Source organism: Nomascus leucogenys, chromosome 2, assembly GCF_006542625.1.
Source record: "Nomascus leucogenys isolate Asia chromosome 2, Asia_NLE_v1, whole genome shotgun sequence".
NCBI lineage: Eukaryota > Metazoa > Chordata > Mammalia > Primates > Hylobatidae > Nomascus > Nomascus leucogenys.
This window is the reverse complement of record NC_044382.1, coordinates 91,993,174-92,010,522: the sequence shown is the minus strand read 5'-3', so window position 1 is coordinate 92,010,522 and position 17,349 is coordinate 91,993,174. Positions and strand designations below refer to the sequence as shown.

The window sequence follows — 17,349 nt, the reverse complement described above, 5'->3', positions numbered from 1 at the left end:
AAGGAATTAATTTCCTTCCAAAATGAATTCCCCCCATTTAGGACCATTATGTTTTTTCATCTAATCAAGATGCCCATAGTTATGTCCTTTGGTTATGTTTTCCATTGTTTAGTCTTGAATCAGACTTCCTATACTATAGCTGATAACACTATTAAATAATCTGTAAGTAGAAATATAAATGTAAATGCCTACTCAGTCTTTTATTATTCTTTTTTATCCCTTGGTCATATCAAAACAATTATAGTATATGGGAACCTTAGAAATCTCTACATTAGAATCCCAGTATTGACCTCGATTTATAGTGGGATCCTGAATAAACAACTGTAACCGTCGTATTCAAAGTAATGATTTATCCCATAGGAGACTTGTGAACAATATCTAAAGATGACTGGTGAAAGGTTTTGCAAATAAACCACAACAAAAATAACATCAAAGGGTAGAAAAAACCACACTCTTGAGTCAGTTTAAATTTGATTTGTCTTTTTAAAATGGTTCATTACTTTAACACAGTAGCATTCCAGAGTGCCTATGAAAGAGAAAAATCTAACTGGGGCTGGGATCACTGTTTGCTGTTGCGTAGATTCTGTCGCTCATAGAAACAGTGAGTAAGCAAATACTGGCCAAAAGTTATAATATGATAAAATATCATGCTATGGGATACTCAGAAACTATAACTTAATAGAACACAGTGTAAAATATTATGAGTAATTTTTTTCTGAATTTAAACCCGTTTTCCCTGTTTAGGAACAATTAGGTCTCTCATAACATTCTACAAAAAAATTAAATTAAAACAGTAATTTTTTTTCCTAACTACAAAATTCTAGCTCCTTCCCATTTAAAAATGTCAGATATTAAGGCCAATCTCCACCACCCCTTCCCCCATGCAAGTCACTGAACTAAATTTATTTGATGAAATAGCATGATCGGTTAAAAGGCATTATTACACTGACATTAAAAATTTGAAAAAAATTTTCATAAAAACTTACTGTGTTAACTATAAGGCCATTATTATTTATCATTGAATAAACTCAAAACTAGTGATCTTTTAAAAATCATAAAAATAAGTATTTTAAAATTCCTAATTAAAATAAAATATCAAATTTTAGTATGTTAATTTTATGTTTGGTTTCTTATTTCTAAGAAATTTTTCAAACCTTAATAATTGTCTTTCTAAATAATGGATTAAAAATTCTGCCAAATTTTTTCATTCAAAAATATTAAAAATTTTTTTAAACTTTACTTATGATTTAATGCCAAACTTCTAAAAATACATTTCAATTCAAAATATTCCCCGGAAAAACTTGTAATATTTACTTTGCTATACAATCTTATTTACCTAGAGACAAGATAAAAACAAATCATTGGTCTAGAAAACATTTTAAAATCTTCAAGTTGTTTTTAATAAGAAAATGGCCCATAAGGTAGTTAACATCTATTAGCATCTCTTTAACATCTATTTTTAATGAGACTGGGAGAAGCTAGGGAGTATGATAGATGGTAACCATGCATATAATTGAATTTTCTTGCCAAAAAAAAAGTAATGAAAAGTTAACAATGAGGTAGTTCCACTTCAGGTAATGGCAAAGTAAGTTGTATTACACTAACCCTTTAAAGATAACAATTATAAATTCTGGACCAAACAAAACAAACAAAAATCAACAGCAAAAACACTATTTCAAGGGACTGGAAAATCCCCAAAAGCAGACAGAAACTGGCAGATACTGAAATAGGACTGGATCCATGTTTACATGGCTTTTCCCGAGAGGACATACTCTAGTCCACATATTGAGTGCTAGAGCTTAGGTAGAAACCACACTTACAGGCTCGATGTGCCACACACACACACACACACACACAAATAAATGAAAAACAGGAGACAAAATGTAAGACGGGGTCATTACAGGAAGCTTAAAATTGATACCATAGAGTTAGAGGAGACAGAATTTTAAAAGACATAAAAGAAAAAAAATGTATAAATTAAAAAATGTTTAGACGTGGGTCCACTAAGAACCTAGCACACCGGATTAAAACAAGATTCATATCAAGATATAGCATCATTAATTTTTGGAAGACTGGGGAAAAACAAGAAGATTCTAAAAGCTTTCAGAACAATAAAATAGGTTACAGATAAATGATAATGAATTAGAATGGCGCTGGATTTTTATAACAGTGCTAGATACCAGAAGTCAATGAATTAATGCCCTAAAATGATAAATACATATTCAGATAAGAAGCTTTTTGAGAATATGTTCCATTAGTGTGACAAAATAAACAAAGAAAAGGTAAGAGATGTGTCTTAGTCTATTCAGGCTCTGATAACCAAATACCTTAGACTGGGTTTTTACAAATAACAGAACTTACTGCTCACAGTTCTAGGAGCTAGGAAGTCTAAGATCAAGGCGCTAGCACATTTGGCATCTGGAGAGGGCTTGTTCCTCACAGAGGGCACCTTCTTGCTGCATCCACACAGGATGACAGGAGAAACAAAGGGCCAATAGCCTGGCCCAGGCCTCTTTTATAAGAGCACTAATCCCATTCATTAGGACCTGGCCCTCAGTACCAAATCATCTCCCAAGAGCCACACCTCTTAATACCATCACATTAAGATAAGAAGACTTAAGCTTCAACATATGAATTTGGAGAGATACAAACATTCAAACACTGCAACATTGGGTCACAAAATATTGGAATTCAGTACAAAAGAAAGAAAAACAGAATCTTCAAAACAATGGTGAAGGGATTTGTATAGATTACCTAATTTCTTCTGTCCTTCTTTCTTTTCCCTGTGTTATTTTATATAAAGATTTTTGGTGACAGTTAATTTAATAAATTAGGCTTTAAGTTACACAATATTTAGATGTTTGGTTTTTGGGAGTGTTTTTCCTGAATTAGAAGATAAATTAATACACCAAGAGTTGGATACTGTATATTTATTTATGTGAGTGAGCAAGAGAGCACCTTCATTTGAAGAAAAAACAGTTGGATCCTGTTAAGCAGAAGCAGGAAATTGTTATTGCTGTTTCGTATGGAAGTTCGAATACGCACAGGAGGGTATTCATATGCTGAGTAGCTGTGGATTGTGCTGGTTATCTCTCAGGCCACAGCAACTATTCTATACTCTGCTCATTAATGTCACCTGGTTTTCCCTTCTATTCTGGTAACAGGATACACTAGAGGAGATTACAAAGAAGGATGAGAAAACCAGAGGTTTTCTTCCTGTTTGGGGAAAGGGAGTTGTTTTTATTTTAACATAAATCTATCAGCATTGCTTCAACAAGGGCATTTTGCTTTAACTTCCTACTTGTTTTGGCTCTCCCAGAATTGCCATATTGCAAACCTCAAAGATATGGATAGGCAGCAACCCCACTTCAGCAGTCCATACCCTGGCGCTACAGGCACTTTTGCTGTACTTCTGACTAAGCACCAACAGCCAGGCAGCACTCCCTTATTCAGAGGTCCAAGTTTGAGCTCCACCAGACATCTCCTGTAAGCTCACTGGTTCTGGTAATGCCAATTTTTTCACTTTTGTTCCCACTGCTTTGATGTGGTAGCCTCTTCCTGTAATCATTAATCTCTGGCTTACCTGTGTTCCCTTTTGGCTATTTCAATTCTCCTGGTAATTCCCTATATTAAATCTTTGTTGAAGTACCTACTCTGGTTTAGTTTCCTGATTGAACCATGTTTAATATAGAGAGTGAAAGGAGAGCTCAGAAAACAGGCATGCAGATGCTTAAAGACATATCACTCCAAAGTAACAAGGACAGAGAATTCCACAATAAATGAATAACACATAAAAAAGGAACTGATGCATTTTATACCATGTCTAAGTACTGAGAGAAGACTAATACATCTGTCAGAGAATTTGGATATAATTTAGAGATTGATACACAAAAAACTGATATTTACTTTTTAAAAACTCTAGAATGTTTTTCAAGAAAGGAAATGTTTGCTATATATCTCTAATGTTGATAATATTTAAAGAGTCATAATAAAATACTCAATATTAGTACAATTAAAATATAAAAAATTAAGCCATAACTATATTGGAAATTAAGGGGAGATTGAGAAGGTTTGTTGGAGGTGGTAATAAGTTAAGAAAATTACTCATCTTCCATAATAAAAAGATAATAGATATCTAAAATTGAAAAAAAAAAAAGGAAATGGAACAAGGCAGTTATTTAGAACCTTCGAGATAAATAGAATTCGCAAAAAAAAAAAAAAAAGACAGTTTAAAGTACAATCAGGGACAGGGAGTGGTGGGTACAGGACTGCCAATTTTTCATTATAAGGTTTATAGAAACTATTTGACTTTTTAAATTATCATGCATATATAGGTTTGATAAGATAAAAATTAAAACAAAACAAAAACAAATAGTGTTTGAGATAAGGTAAACTAGTTCTACTTTTAGGTTATTTGCTATGGCTACAGAACATTCACTGTTGATAGAGTAACATCAAAAATGAATATAAAAGTATTCTTGTATAGCCTGGTAACATAGCTCATCAATACTCCAGGCAAGAATAGAATGACCTCCTGAAAAAGCTAATGGTGTCCAGCCAAATATTTTCTAGAAGAACTTCTAAACATTAATTATGCCAAACGCAAAATTATTTTTGGCCAACACATTATAGCAACCTAATATACAATAATAAAAAATGCTATTCAGTAGGTTATTTCTTATTGTTACCAAGGATATAAAGTCAAAGTCACATCTGAAATTAGCAGGAACAATTTTGAGGTTCTCTCAAAATGGAGAAAGACACTTGATAACTCCCTGTAGATATAGTTTGGGGCCTACTTCTGAGCAATCACTTAAAAATTGGAGCCGCTGAAATGTTTTAATGAGCATAGTCCTAGCTCAGCCTTGTCATTTCATATATTTGGATTTCCTCCAAATCCTAATTCCAGTGTTCCCCACTCTGACTATAACCTTTCACCCTCATATCACTCTTATCTCTGACTTCTATTACAGTACTCTCTTCTATACTATGATCATCTGTTTTCTGAAGTCCATTTCTGCCTGCAAAGCTTCTCTATATAATCCAGATTCCATGAAATCCTTCTCCAACCACACTCTTAACAACATCCTCAACCACAATCCCTTTCAAGATCAATATAAACATCTGCCTTCTCATTTCTATAACTGGGCAAAGGAACACTAGCTACTGAAGAAATGATAAAAATTCACTATTATCAGCTGCTTATTTGAGCAATCTTACTGGTTTTTCCTGGTAAGGCCCTTTAACTATTCCTTGCACCAGATTTTCCAAACCTTCACCACTATTCTCACACTTTTTCTACATTTAGCAGATGACCTTGCCTTCTAATTCAGTAAAAAAATTCCAGATCAAGTATGAACTCTTTCAGATTCCTGACACTTAGACTCTTATCTATATTCTATTAATTAAAGATAATTATGGCCTGCCTTTCTAAATCTTTTTCTCAGAAAATTCATCACCTTATAATCCAGGTTGACCTCCCTAGAGGTCATCTCATGAGTCCCCTAGCCAGAGCTGAGTGGAGCAGGGTTAGACTAATCTGACGCTAGAAGAAACAATTTACGATGGGTTGAGCCTATCCAGTTCTCTGTGAATAATGCAAACTCGTAGAGAGTAAGTGCTGGGTGCTGGTGGGTTCCCACAGAGCTGGGGCATAGAAGACATTTTTTTGGCCATGAGAACAATGAAGCAGACAAAGTCAGTCTGCAAACAGAGCCAAGAAGTTAAAGCAGATGCTGGAAAACTAATGATTGTTTACAACGCTGACCCCAGGTATTCACAGCTCTACTTAATCCCACTGGATTCTGTGAAACCCTGCACTTCCATAATATACTTCCCTGGCAAACCCCACCCCTAGCTTTTTCAAAGATAAACCAAGTATTTTTCTACCACCTTCATGTCTTTGCCTCATATTTAAAAAAGAGAGACATGCTCTTATTACATTGCAGGAATAATTTCTTCAACTTTGCTCTAGATAGCATTCGCTCTGACTCTTTAGGGATCTCACTCATTTTTCACATCTTCGTTCGATACATACCTAAGAATATGTTAGGTGTTAGACATTTGAGAAGAGAAATAACAAGACATTGTGAAAACAGTAAAAATGCTTCTTCTCTTCATGACACATTATCCAGAAGGAGAGATGGATAATTAAATCAGTCATTACATTAAAGCTTGATGGCTGTTACTATGAGAAATGTCAAGTGTTGTAGTAGTACATGGCAGGTCAATCTGTTCTAGTGGAGTAAACCGGTATCAACCTGAGACTTGAAGGCTAAATAAGAGCTAGCCACGCAAGGGGAATAAGGAGTAGAGAAGGAGTACTTTGGGCAGGAGTAGCACATGCAAAGCCTCAGAGGTGACAGAGAATGTTACACATTGGAGTCACTGAAAAATTACAACTGAGAAATAGCGATTGAGAAGGCAAGTAGGAAATGACATGGCTGGAGAAGTAACCCAAGACCAGGTCATGAAAACCACATCAAAAACTCTGATGTCTATTATCCTTTCTCCAGCATTTGCAAACTCTAATACTTTGGTACATTTTTCCTTTGAATGTTTAAGCTAATTCAAATGTTTTGCATTTTAAAAATCTCCCTTAATCCCCCTTTACTACTGCCTTCCTCCTCCCCTTTCTATATTCTCCATTGAAATTCTCTACCAATGCCATCAGTGCCCTTTGTTTTCAAAACCAACAGACATGTCATGGTTTTTATTTTGCTTGCACTGGCTTGGCTTCTGACACCACACTTGCCTGGTTTTCATCCTATATCTATCGCATTTGATCAGTCTCCTTTTTGTAGTAGTGTTTTGGTGCCAGCCCTGTGATGGCTGACTACATTCTTATTCTCAACTCCTCTTCTTTCTCCCCATTCTCTCCCTGAGTGATCTCAAGTTTGAGGTCATGAGATTTCACCCACCAACAATATGCTGATGAATTTCAAGTCTGTATCTCTAGTCCAGATCAGTATTCTGACCTTCATAACCATACACTAACCTTTCTACTAGCTGTCTCCAATTGAATGTCGCAAAAGGTCCTCAAATTTACCATATCTAAAACTAAATGCATCCATTTCCCAAAAAAACCTGCTTTACCCCCAGTAACCAAAACCTCTACCCATCTAGTAACCCAATTTTAAATCTGGAGCATCATCCTTGATTTTGCTTTTCCTTCTTATCTCCCTCATCCATTTAGTCACCAGTTTCTGTCAATTCTACATCTGAAATAGCTCTCCACTCTGTCCCCCTTATCTCAATCTCAATTATAGCTATCTTAGTTCCAATCCCCAAAGCATGCCATTTAGATTACTGTGACAGCCTTCCAACTAGGCTCTCTGACTCTTCTAGTGACTTGTTTCTTTCTCTACATTTATCAGAGTGATATTTTAAAATGTAAATCTCATTATGTCAATCCTGGCTTAAGATTCTAAAGCCTTCCTGGCCCACAAGGCTTCTTGGTCAGAACCTGCTTACCTCTCAAGCTTTATCCTTCACAACTACCCATTTCAAAGCCCATGATCCACTTTCCTGAAACATTTGTAGCCCTCCATTCCAACCTGAATCTTCATGTTCTCTTTTCTTGTTTCTGTACACTACTGAACAAATATATTTGCTACATAATTAAATCACATCACTCTGACCCTATTAGAATTACTTTTATCCTGGAATTTCAATGAATTGAGTCTCAATATAAAGAAAAGCTACATGCAGAAATGGCTTCATAATTGCTGTATAAAATATTGTTCATCGCGTTTCTCAATGCCCTTCATATAATGAGACTGAAGCTCGATATGTTTTTAAAGAATCAAAACCAAAAAAAAAAAGGTATTAAAGGTATTCTGATGAACAAACTGATAGTGTTACTGCTTTACTACTTAACAGAGCTTGGGAGCAACGTAATCAATTCTCCTTCTGTTAAGTACTAAAAATTAAGGCTTATGCTAAAACTAAAGCTTTTCTGAGGCAGAAGGTTTCCTCTGCCTTATTTCCTGTCCCCATTCTTGTTTTAAAGTCAATGTTTTTGCACACATTTGGTCTGCTTTTACTGAAACCTACCTTAACGGCTGTTTCAAAATAAACGAACAAAAATCAATTTATAGGTAATGTAAAAAAAGAGCATATTTAGCATTTAAGTCCTTTTACAGAAATAATACTTAAAGGCAATTACAAATAGAAAATTGATAAGGGGTAATTTGCTGATTTAAAATGTGTCTCATGTCTATCACATATGCTAATATTACTGCTTTATTTATAATATTAAGAAACAAATATTTTAATAATTTTACCTAAAAATAGATTATGATGCAACTTCATTAACTGGTACCAAGAATCATTTCCCAGCTGGGTGTGGTGGCTGATGTCTGTAATCCTAGCACTTTGGAAGGCTGAGGCGGGCAGATGTTTTGAGCTCAGAAGTTTGGGACCAGCCTTTTTGAGACCAGCATGTTTGAGACCAGCCTGGCCAACATGGAGAAACCCCAACACTTTAAAAAACAGGAAAATTAGCCAGGTGTGCTGGCATGCCCCTGTAGTCCCAGCTACTGAGAAAACTGAGGTGGGAGTATCACTTGAGGCTGAAATGTGGAGGCTGCAGTGAGCCAAGATCATGCCACTGCACTCCAGCCTGGGTGACAGAGTGAGACCTTGTCAAAAAAAAAAAAAAAAAAATTCCGATACTTTATATGCCTATTTTATCTTAAAATTACTTCTAAATACATATATCTTTGCAAATTAGCCCAGGAAAGGAAGGCATCGTGTCACAAAACATGTCCCTAGAAAGTAACTACCACATACTTAACCTTCCTTCTTAAGAAAGTTCAGATAAGCCTTCCACAGCCTCTACACTGCACCTTGCTCAATCTTTTAAATTTTATTTTTAATTTTTATGGGTACATAAGAGGTGGCACCTTCATCTGTCACCAAGTATTCACAACAATTTTCACTAAAATTACTTTGGCTATTTTTTTACTTTATGTATTTTCTGTCTAACCATCTACCCACAATCAGCAAGTCCCATGAAAGATATTTAACTTCTTTATCAGCATATCCTTAGCACCCAAAAAGTATTTGTCGGTTGATAAAAGAGTAAATGAATTATGTCTAAGTAACAACCATAACAAACACTGACCAAAGGTTTCTAATGTTTGGTATAGATTATAACTTATGCTAATCAATAACCAAGATAGGGGTAGCTATTACTGACATAATTAATGTGATTTTATCTTATTTTGTAAATCATTATTATTATTATCATTATTATTATTTTATATAGACAGGGTCTCACTCTGTCGCTCAGGCTGGAATGCAGTGGTGGAATCATAGCTCACTGTAATCTCGAACTCCTGGTCTCATTATGTTGCCCAAGCTGGTTTCAAACTCCTGGCCTCAGCCGGGCATGGTGGCTCACGCCTATAATCCTAGCACTTTGGGAGACCAAGGCAGGCAGATTACCTGAGATCAGGAGTTCAAGACCAGCCTGGCCAACATGGCAAAACCCCGTCTCTACTCAAAATACAAAAATTAATCAGGCATGGTGGTGCATGCCTGTAGTCCCAGCTACTTAGGAGGATGAGGCAGGAGAATCGCTTGAACCCAGGAGGTGGAGGTTGCAGTGAGCCGAGATGACACCACTGCACTTCAGTGTGGGCGACAGAGCAAGAATGTCTCAAAAAAAAGACAAAAACAAAAAATCAAACTCCTGGCCCTCAAGCAATCCTCCCACCTTGGCCTCCCAAAGTCCTGGGATTACAGGTGTGAGCCACGGCGTCCAGTCTCCAATTTTAATTAGCAGCATTTACTATGGTCAAAATAACTTGAATTACTCATAGTTTACTTACAAAAGTTTACTAATAACTCTTATTGATTCATTCATGTTGTCACTTTTCAAATACACATTTTTAAAAATTTTTTCCAGATATTCCTATTATGGGATGTAAAGGTCTTTATCATTTTAGTTTCAACAGCATTGAATATAAGGAGCTGTAACTGGAATGAGATACAAGAAAAGTTTAAAAATTATACCATGATGTTTTCTACTACCACCACCACCAGGTAACATTTTCTACTAAGTAACATTTACTAAGTACTATGTTTCATTCATTATGTCAGTTAATACAGAAGTTTCAGGAGGGAGTTAATAGTAGTAAGTTCAGTTTTCAAACTCTGAATCTAAGACTAAACTAATATAAGGAATATATGAGGTGTACTCAATAAGTTTCTGTAGAATGCTACAAGAAAACTTGAAATTCAATTGAACATTCTTTCTTTAGTTCCTACCATGTATGTGAACAAGGCAGTCTACATTATAGAATGATTAATCAGACTATCTACTTTATATAAATGAAAAGAGAGTAGTAGTATAAGGCCTACAATGCTAATAAATTGATTTTCATAAAAATTAATACAAACTATGATTATAATACCACACCATGCATGTTTAACTTTTAAAAGCTCTAACTACATATGTAGCCAGACAAAACTGTTGAACTATTGCAGTACTAACATTACTGTTTGCAATGAAATAATGTTACTGTATGAAATACCAACTGTTGTGTGGTAACTATGTAAATAAGTCGTGTTACATAGAATACTGCCTTGGTGTTAACAAATTTTAAAACCAGAAACATAGTTTCAGTTAAGTCCAAAAGAAATCAACTGTTATGCATTACTCCAGTTCCACTTCAGTGAATTGTTTTTAAAAAAGCAATCTCAAAGGAGAACACTTATCCATGTCCAAAAAATGTTCAAATAGTACAGCAGTTACTGTATTTTGACAATTTAGTAACTACATTTCATTCAATGGAGTGCTAAAGGATAAATCCCTAAAACTAAAGGAGCAGTGGAAGGGAAAGTATCTGACAATACAGTCTATCTTTTTTTTTTTTTTTTTTTTTTGAGACGGAGTCTCGCTCTGTCGCCCAGGCTGGAGTTCAGTGGCGCGATCTCGGCTCACTGCAAGCTCCGCCTCCCGGGTTCACGCCATTCTCCTGCCTCAGCCTCTCCGAGTAGCTGGGACTACAGGCGCCCGCCACCACGCCCAGCTAATTTTTTATATTTTTAGTAGAGACGGGGTTTCACCGTGGTCTCGATCTCCTGACCTCGTGATTCGCCCGCCTCGGCCTCCCAAAGTGCTGGGATTACAAGCGTGAGCCACCACGCCCGGCCCAGTCTATCTTAAGATACACAGTTATATGAGAAGTTATATCCATAGAGAAACAGTGTCAGATACAAAACGACTCTTCAAAAAACAATTTTAAAGATTTTTCTTTGATTGTATGACTCAAAAGGGCAGATCAAAGATTTATGTTCAATTATGAGAAATGCTTTGGCACTTATAGTTATGGTTAAAAATAAATTAACTAGGAAAAGGCATTCCTCTTAATAAACCAGTTCACAAAACTACAGAATATGGGTTCTTAAAAATTAGTATAATTTTATAAATCAGTGTTTGGCTATAAGTTGAAGATGACACCATGATGCCTGGTGTGCCTGTCACAGTCAAAGCCCCTTCTTAGCAAGGTAGCTCCCACAGGTTTATTTAATTTTTAAACCGAGTAAACATGTACAAGTTCATGGTAAGTTTTTAGAAGTCCAGGTTTTGGATAAATAAATTTGACACCCACGTATTGCTAAATTGGATAAACACACAAGAAAAAGAAAATCACAGAAAGACTGAGTATAAAGATAGCTGACTGCTTCTTAAGAGACTTGTTCTAAACTCTTCCCAAAGGGATTCTAAGTACTAAGTGACAGCAATTGTCACATTCCATGTCCCCTTAGAATTAACAATCAAGTGGTGATTTTAAGCAAACTATAGAAGGCAGTTCCTACAAGGTTAGGTTGTTCTCAACTGGACAGATCTAATATTCTAGTTCACTACATATTAGTCTTATAGGAACTAGACGCCAGGTGTGACTGGAGGCCAAAAGTGGCTATATTCCATTCTGTCCTTACCTTCCCCTGACTAACATACTCTGATATGTGTGAATATTTCTAATACATTTCCATCTTCAATGGTCATTGGTGATCTCTTCTTTATGATTTTAGAAAATCTAACTTGACTATACAATCTAGAAAGACTTCTTGAAGTTTAATACCTGGAACAGTTACCTCAAAAGCGACTTCCTAAAGCAACATCCTTTCCCCTGTGTAGTAACACTCAGTTAAGCAGGCAAGAGATTTATAAACAAGTAACTTACATAGTATGGGAAGTGTTATAAAAGAGTGTTCATTAATACCGTGTTTTTTCACAAGCATAGCAATCTCAGAGTAGATGAACAAATTTGGGGGATAATAGTAGCAGCATAAAACATTAATCAAAATGTCAACATATAGGAACATAATCAGACTCCCAACATCAACACTGGCAATGGCTAGTATTTCAGCTTTATCGAATCTGTGGTTATATCCTAAGGATAGCTCATTTCCCAAATTCCCCTACAGTGCCCTCGGCATCCTCTAGGTAATGCAATAGAAAGATGTAAAGAAAATAAGAACGACTTTTATTCATGTTTTTTTCATAAACATGGATTTCATATTATAAATAACAAAATAAAGAAATCCTGGAACAATATCTGAAAATAAAACCAGAGACTATAACAAACAGTGACTGTTGTTAGAACACAAGTGCAAATATTTCCTTGTAGACAACTGATATCATCACTACGAACAGCCACTGAAAAAAGGAAGAGTCCAGAATGTTTTGAATTTGTGAGACACAACACAAAAACAGGACCACAGAAAGAACTTGTTCACAATTTAACAGAGAGGAAAGAGAGCAATGATGCAAATTTTTCCATTGTTGTTGTCTCATCAGTGAGTAACCTAGAGGAACCACCCTGTCTTGAATTAAATATGATTTCCTCTCATTGCCAAAAGCAATCTATGATTCTTTTTAACATGAGTAGCTACTTCTAATTTCATGAAAAAATATTTTTGTGACATATTGAATAAAGACATGTATTTTCTTATACTTTAATATGACATGTCTGAAAACTAGAATTGAAGTTTGCAGAGGAAAGACCATCCTCAAAATCTAACAGAACAAAGTAAGTACCTAGAGCACTATAAACTTCATCCTTCTAGATTTATAGTTTAATAATCCCATTTACATTTTTATGTGTTAATTCAATTATAAACAGAGAGAACTACAGTGGAAATTCCATTAATCATCTGTATTAAATCCTCCAGTAACCAAACCTATTATTCTCAAAATGACCTTAAAGAATCACAGTTTAAAATGGTTTTTAGGGACAAGCAATGGTTAGAAGGCATGTTTGGAAAAGTTATAAATATTAACTGATCGATGGATGTCAACAGAAAGCTTTTCAACATATTGCAAAAGAAGGATCCAGAGGCAACTGGAAGCCCTATTTTCTCTCAGTGTAGTTCAGAAGACTGAACATATAAACACTGACAGGGAAGTCCCAATTCCCAAACTCCTATGAAAGAATGAAAGGATCAAGACACTGAAAATAATGAAGGTTCTCCACCACCCACTACTATGTATTGTCCTTTACAAATAAAATAATTCTATTGATTCATTTTCTACAGAAAACAACATTTTAAGATTTTTCAATAGTGCTAGAAAGCAAAAACATATTTTGTCCATATTGCCTTTTGACCAATTATATGGACACATAAAATCAATACATCAGTGAAAGTAAAATTAGTACTATTCAAATCAATAGTATGTGTTAGAAATCATGCTAGGGGCTTAGCATGAAAGCATAAATAAAGCATACTTCCTGTCCTTGTGAAAATTTTAATCTGGCAGGAGAAACTGAAATGCAATCATGTAACCAAAACAATAATTTGAAAAGAGTTAATGGGATAAAGTTAGAAAAAAATCATGAATGCTAGGCTAAGGCATTTGGCCTTTATTATCCAGGCTAGGGCTTACAAAGTCAAGTATCTTCAGAGGCCAGGTAGGTACGGCAAATGAGTCAAGTTGATGGAATGACAAAATATAGAGAGCATTTCCTATCTTCCGGGGCAGCTATTGGTAGTGGTAGCAGATTGTTATCTTTTGGAATTGTGTGCCAGTATACTCAGATTTCTAATTTTCCAAGAGAAGCCAGAAACTTAGATTTTTTTTTTAATTTTAAGTTCCCAATTGTAATTGTTGGAAACACATTTAAAATTTTTTCTACATCTAAGGCCCAAACACAAAATATCTATAGACTATATTTTGTCCTCTGATAAGGACAACAAGGTAGGACTTCCCCAGTGACTTTTAAGCAGGAGAATAATTTGATTAGCTCTGCATTTTAGAAATGCTCCTCTGGTGGTAGAGGAGGTAGGACCAGAGATAAGAAGATCAGTTGTTTGCAAAAGTATTAGCAAGAAAAGATTGTAAACTTAAATCTGGGCAAGTGCCGAGAGATTCACTTGAGTGAAAAGAATTGAGGGCTAGGCATGCACGTAAGTTGAGAGGTGGAAGCAAGTAGAGTGGGAAATTAAAATACAAGAGAAAAGTGGAGTGTAAGAATGGGAATGAATGCAGGTCTAACAGAGTGAATTTAAGGAAGGACGGGAAAGACCAGCACTGGAGAATTCGGACTTAGAACAAGATAGACATTTTTCCTTTTCTGAAACTAGAGGAGGTAAAGAATACAGAAACATTTAAGATACAAAAGAAAGTGGAAGAAATATCTACCTAATAGCTTCTATTATCTCAATAGTAGGCAAATTCTAAGATGGCTCTCAAGATTCCCACCCACTGGTGTATATGCCCTGCCCTGTATAATCCCCCTCCTTTCAGGTGTCAGTGAGAATTGTGGATTTGAGAGATATTCACTCCCATGATTAGGTTAGCTTACATGGCAAAACTGACTTATAAAAGGAGATCATTCCAGTTGGGCCTGATCAAATCAAGTGAGCCTTAAAGGGGACTGCGTTCTTCATGAGGAGTGGGAAATAGACTTGAAGTAACTTGTCTGTTGCTGGCTTTGAATATGGAGGGTACCATAAAATGGCCTCTAGGAGCTGAGAGCAGGGTTAGCTAAGAGGCAGCAAGGAACTGAATGCTGCCAACAATTACGTGAGCTTGGAAGAAAACTGGAGCCCCACATGAAAATGCAGCCCAACTGATACTTAGATTTCAGCCTTGGGAGATCCTGAGCAGAGAACCCAGTTGTGCCATGCCTGGACTCTTGACTTATAGAAATAATAATAGGTAAGATAACAAATTCTTGTTGGTTTTGGCTGCTAAGTTTGTAACAATTTATTATACAGCAATAGAAAACTAATACACTTAGTAAATGGAAAATACAGCTTTTTGAATGAAACAACATGGATAACAAAGATGAGGTTGGTAGAACTGTCACAAATGAGTCAAGCTTATTTTCTTTTTTCCTTTTTAACAGCAAATTTGGTCTCACTCAGTTTTATCCAAATGTCATATAAGGCACAAAATGATTCAGTACAAAGAGAAATAATTACTTGTGTTATATAAAATTTTAAATTACATACTAAAGGAGTTGGACAGTTACAACTAGGTTTTTTTAGAGTAAGCACCTATGAACAGACTACAGAAGAGAGCATACAGTTGTAGCAAGCTCACAAGACACAATGTTACTAAGTATGTTATTGGTAGTTAACAAACATGAAAAATGCCATGTCTTTCCTGAATCTAATACCTTCATAAGGTTCTAGCAATCATAACTGCTATAACCAAGTATATCTTCAAGTTTCTCTATTCTATAGAAAAAATGGCTAAGTTTCTACTAAAACTAAAAAATCACATATGGCAAAAGATTAACATGTAAATCATAAAATTACTTCAGAAAGCATTTCAATAATTAGGGTAGAAATAAAATTTATGAAATAATAATAGTATTATTGCAGTCTGTTAGCATTTAATTACTTACTCTTTTGAAATCATTCTGTTTACCATCATACTTACTGTCTGGTTTCCACAGTAATAAACACACAGCCTGTTTATTTTAAATATTCCATCCTAAAATGAAAAGGATTTTTTTTTTGTCTCAAATTCATACTGCACACTAACAAGGATCTCAAGCCAAAAAGAACACAGGAGACCAAACGTGTAAAAGACAAGTAAGACCCACTATGAACATTAGCCAGTCTTTAAATTTAGAGAAGAAAAATGTCAGACTCTAGCTGTTCTAGCTTAATAGAAGGATGGCCTGGGTTGGCTTACTCTGTCTTTTGAGGGGGACAAGCAGCCCATGACATAATGTGTCCATTTTGTTCATTTTATGTTAGTAAGCACAGCACTTGCTTTGTGTTTAACCTTTCAGGTCAACTTTCTTCTCTCAAAGAAAACAAAAAAACGCTTTAGATTAAAACTGACAGTTTACCCTAAATCAAATACTAAAAGAAAATCAATTAAATTCACTCCCATGATGTAGAAATAGAGAAAAATCAAATCTGAAATTGAGTTGTCCAATCAGCATATATTTTAAACAGAACAAGAGTACTTCCTTTAAATTTAGTAAGAAATAAAAGAATCTATAATTTCAAAAGGAAATATAATACTTACACTTTGGAAAAATGACTATTTTCTAAAAATTTAGAAAATAAATACAAAGTATATTTCTTTAAAATGGGAAGCATAAAATAGATGGAAAATAAGAATGGGGAAAATATTACAAACAATTGAGATATGGCAAATTTTAACTCTAATTCAAAATGATTGAGCACATCAGATAATCACCCACTTAACCCCCGCCCACAGCTCCCTTGAATTCATCCCTCCAGGCCCTCTGACCAACCCCTGCTGCAAGAGTCAATTGTATTTTGGTCATCCAGGAGCTCCCATCAGCATCATTCTGGGGATTCTCTTTGTTATACACCCTCTTTCTTAGATCACATGTCATGAGTTGAAAACCTGGTTCATCAATCTTCAATCTTTGCTAAAATATGCATTTAAAGTTATGCTAATTCATTAGCTGCAAGTTCTGACAAGCAGTATTTTGGCTGATGTTCAATTCTAAAAGTTTCATAATCTTTCTTTTAATGTCTTTTTGGCCCATTAATTTTCTTGTGTTTGTGTTTTTGTGTGATTTATATTTGTGAGGAAGACAATTTTTTTGTAATAAAGTTACTACAGAAATGTGGACTGTATGTTGGTCTCTGGTTGAGAATTCCTTTATGGCCTAGTACATACTTAAATTTTGTCATGTTTTAGTATGCATGAAAAAAATGTACATTCTCTAATTGCTAGAAGAGATCTATTTGTCCATCCATCCTTCCTTCCGTTATAGTAGTAACCTTGTTAAAATACACTGTACAAATCTATTTTCTCATGTGCTTAATATATTGGTTTTTGAGAGAGGTGTTTTTAAAACTTTCAATGTGATTTTGTATTTCTGAATTTCAATTTGT

General features: G+C 35.1%; 1 protein-coding gene across 2 annotated transcripts in view; it reads right to left on the bottom strand.

The window, feature by feature from the left end:
* Positions 1-17,349, bottom strand: part of XRCC4 (X-ray repair cross complementing 4) — a 281,359-nt gene that overhangs the window by 165,764 nt on the left and 98,246 nt on the right. The window lies entirely within an intron of this gene.